At 34.8% G+C, this 4,446-nt stretch overlaps 1 protein-coding gene across 3 annotated transcripts in view; it reads right to left on the bottom strand.

The window, feature by feature from the left end:
- The window catches only part of Col24a1 (collagen, type XXIV, alpha 1), a 301,836-nt gene that overhangs the window by 102,517 nt on the left and 194,873 nt on the right, over nt 1-4,446 (bottom strand). The gene's annotated exons all lie outside the window — the stretch shown is intronic.

Here is a 4,446-nt window from a genome sequence, read left to right as displayed (position 1 = left end):
AAGCATAAAAATTTACAACATTAAGTACACTCACACTGTTGAACAACCACCACTGCCATCCACCTCCGGAACTTTTCCATCTTCTCTAAGTGAAACTGTACATCCATTAAACACTAACTCTGCATCACCACTCCCCTTACCCCATTAACCACCATTCTACTTTTTAAAAAGTAGAGTGGATTTGATTACTCTAGGTCAGCAATGGCAACCTTTTAGAGATGGAGTGCCACAATTGCAACACAAAATCCATTTATTTATTGCAAAGTGCCAGCACTTAGGTGTAATCTGATGTTCTGCTTCTGGCTTGATGATGAGGTGATTTGGCTTCTGTGCTAGCAGAGAGACCTTTGTGTGTACCCTCTGCAGCATGTGTGCCATAGGTTTGCCACCACTACTCTAGGTAAAGGAGATCATATAGTATCTGTCCTTTTGTGTCTGGTTTATCTAATTTAGCATGATATATTTAAGGTTCATCCTTGTAGTATGTGTTAAAACTTTCTTTTTAAAGTTGAATAGTATTCTATTTCATGTATATGCTGCATTTTGTTTAGTCATCTGTGAATGGACTCTTAAGTTACTTTTAATTTTTGGCTCACATGAATAATGCTACTGGAAACATGGGTGGGTAAGCAGCTGTTTGATTTTCTTCTTTCAATTCTTTTGGGTATTATTCTAGAAGCAGAATTTATGGATGAAATGGCAAATTATTTTGTTTGGTTATTTTGAGAAAATGACAAACCATTAGTGTTTCTACTATTTTACGTTCTCACCAGCAACACACAGGCTTCTGACTTTTCTACATCCTTGCCATCAGTTTTTGATTCTTTTTTTTTGATAACTGCATTACAATGTGTTAGAAATAGTATTTCATCATGGTTTTGACTTACCAATGATTCATGATATTGAGCATCTTTTCATGCGCTTATTGGCCATTTATGTATCTCATTTGGTGAAGTGTCTATTTAAATTTTTTGCTCATGTTTTCTTTGTGATGCTGATGGTTTGGATCTTAAATATTCCCTGAAAGTCATGTGTTAAATGATTGGTTACTGGCCTGTGACATTAGTGGGAGGTGGTGGAATCTCTAGAACAGGGGCCTAGTGGGAGAAAGTTATGTTACTGTGGATGTGGCTTCCAGGGCTGCTAGAACACATGTGCCATTTGTCTTTCTTTTTTTGGATGTCTTTCTCCCTTTGCTTCTTGAATGCCAGATGTAAGCAACTTTGCTCCACTATGCACTTCTCATTAACATGTTCTGCTACACCATTGGCCCCAAAACAAGGGAGTTGACTGACTATGGAGTGAAATCTCTAAAATCATGAACCAAAATAAGTCTGTCTTCCCTATGAATTGATTTCCCCAGGTATTCTGTCACCATTACAGAAAGCTGATTAACATTGGCGAGTTTCTGTTGTTGTTGTTTTTACTTTTTGTGTCTGTTGGTTACTGAACTGTAGGAGTTCTTCTATTTTTAGAATTATACCTCACTTTATATTGTGACAAATAATTGTCCAGAATCACTTTCAATTTGGATTTCCTTATACTTTTAGTACTGATATAACATTGTTTTACCAAAAATAATATTTTTGTGATGTGTTAGTAAGTATGTAAAATCTGGCAAGACACAGGAGTCTCAGAACCTCTAGATGACTGGAAATAACCACACTGGACCTTTCAGTTCCTGTTTGTTTTGCCATGCCAGGTGTCAAACCCAGGTCCTTGAAGACTCTAGGCAAGTCTTTACCACTGAGCTACATCTCTAGCTCTTTTTTAAAACAATCATGCCTACTATAAAAGTGAGTTTTTAGATATGAAGTATAAAATGATAGATAAAACTTTAAACCTAATTCTAGATCATCCCCTGGTCCTTTCACTCAAGGATTTATTCAGCATGTATAGAATGCAGACATTGACAACTACTGAGAATATTTAAATTACTGCCCCTGTTTGTGTGATGCCTTTTCTGTATTATTGACCTCAGAAAAGGTGATAACATAGCTAATTATAATTACCATTATAGCTGAAAGCTAAAGTTTAAGAAAAATGACATTAAGCTGGAAGTAAAGCTACTCAAAATTCCAAACGTTGATGGGGAGGTAGAGAAAAGAAAAGTCTCATATTCTGTTAGTGGGAATGTAAATTAGTGCAGCCATTATTGAAAATAGTATGGTGGCTCATAAAAACAACAAAATTGACAACAATATCAACAGGATAGAACAACATATGATCTAGCAGTCTAACTACTAGGTATGTACCCAGAAGGAAATGAAATCAGTGTACCAAAAAGATAGGCACTCCTATGTTTAATGCAGCATTATTCATAACAGTCAAGTTATGGAATTGATCTAGGTATTTGTCTTCAGGTGATTAGACAAAATGTGACTTATATACACAATGCAATATTATTCAGCTATGGTAAGAGTTAAATCCTGTCATTTATGACAACATACATGGAACTGGTCATTACGTTAAAGGAAAACAAATTAGATGCAGAAAGTCAAATACCACATATATTCACTTATATGTGAATGCTAAAAATGTTAAACTCACAGAATTAGAGAGTAGAAAGTAGTTACCAAAGGCTTGAGGAAGAGGAGATGAAGATAGGATGGTAATCAGTATAGATCAACTAGAAGGAAAAACTTCTAGAGTTCTATGGAAGAGTATGGCAAATAGGTTTCACAATATTTAATCGCATATTTTAAAATAATTAGTAGTGATGATTTTGAATATGCTCAATACAAAGAAATGATAAATGTTTGAAGTGATGGGTATACCAATTACTCAGATTTCACTATTACATGTTGTATATATGTATTGAAAAATCATACTGTATCCTCATTATGGTTTAGATCTGAAATGTCCCCACCTGCCAAGCCTCCTATGTTCAGAGGTGGGACTTTTGGAAGGTAGTTGGATCATGGAGGCTGTATGACTTGCTGTTGTCAAGGATCATGACTTGCTGTTGGGAGGTAGGGCCTGTTTGGAGGTGGGTAATTGGGGGATAACCTGAAAGAGTATATCTTCTTCTCATGCTCCTCCTTTCACTCTCTGCTTACTGACTACCATGTCATGAGTAGCTTTCCTCTGCCAGGCCTTTCCTCCATGCCTCTTCTGTGTTAGAGTTTGCCAACTATAGACCGAAACTTCTGAACCAAAATAAATCTCACCTCTTTTAAATTGTGAGTTTCAAGTATTTTGTATCAGCTATGAAGAAAGTGATTAAGATAACTCCACATATATGTACAATAATGTTTCAAATAAAAATTTAAAAGTATTTGTAGAAGAATTTAAAATTCTTATTACTACACAATCCTTTATTACAGTCATCAAGGTTCTATTCAGTTTCTATGTTTAGAGATAGGGAAGTACATAAAGTTATGGGCTCCTATCTAGCTAACGCATGTGTCAGACATGGAAGTCCTATGCTCTTTATTCACTTTATTTTCTAAATTAAGAGACAGGATCAACATAAGGAATCCCTGTAAGCCCGATCAATTAACTGAAACATACATTAAATATTCAGGATATTACCAAATATCTCCCCAGTTTTCTTTATAAAGTGTGCTTGGCTATAATACCAACCTTAATATATAAACTTCATGCTGTTGATGGAACATAAAAGCTATTTCACAAAGCAATGAAATAATTTTAAATATTCTCTAAATTCTCTTTAATACTTTTCAGGTGCCAGTAACATACCAATAGTAAAAAAACTCTGCTCCATGAGTTCAACTCAGTCATTGTGAGACTGATGACCTAGTTAATAACAAAGTCTGCAGTGGTTGTTCATTGACAGTTTGTGCCAATACATTAAAGTAAGCATTATTTCTTAGAACAATGAAAGATATTCCATTTTAAAGATAAGGAAACTGATATTTAGAAAGTTTAAATGATACATACAAAGTCAAGGGAACTAGTAAGTGGAAGAATTACTATTTAATCCTCACATGTCCAACTTCAATACAATATAAGGATATATTCATGCAGTGGAATAATAATAGAGATAGACATGGACAGCTCATCAGAAATATTGAAGGCCAAATAATAGAGTTTTTAGTGTCAAATGAAAACAAGCAAAACAAATCCAGTATCCTGCATCCTGTAAAAAATTCTTTCAAGAATAAATATAAGAACATTTCATCAGTAAAAATGTAAAAAGATTATAAAAAGTAAGATAATTTATCACTAACAAACTTACTTAAAAGAAATCTCAAGGAAGTCCCTTATACTACAGAGAAATGATACCATTTGGAAATACAAATTTTCTTTTTTTTTTTTTGTACCAGGAATTGAACTCAGGACCTTGTGCTTACCAGGCAGATGCTATGCCACTCAGCTACATCCCTGGCCCAAATTATCATTTTCTTTTATTTTTTTGCTACCAGGAATCAAACTCAGGACATTGCACTTGCCAGGCAGGCACTGTGCCACTGAGCTATCCCC

Source organism: Chinchilla lanigera, unplaced genomic scaffold, assembly GCF_000276665.1.
Source record: "Chinchilla lanigera isolate Chin_1 unplaced genomic scaffold, ChiLan1.0 scaffold00022, whole genome shotgun sequence".
In the NCBI taxonomy this organism is placed as follows: domain Eukaryota; kingdom Metazoa; phylum Chordata; class Mammalia; order Rodentia; family Chinchillidae; genus Chinchilla; species Chinchilla lanigera.
This window is presented reverse-complemented; position numbering and strand designations above follow the sequence as displayed.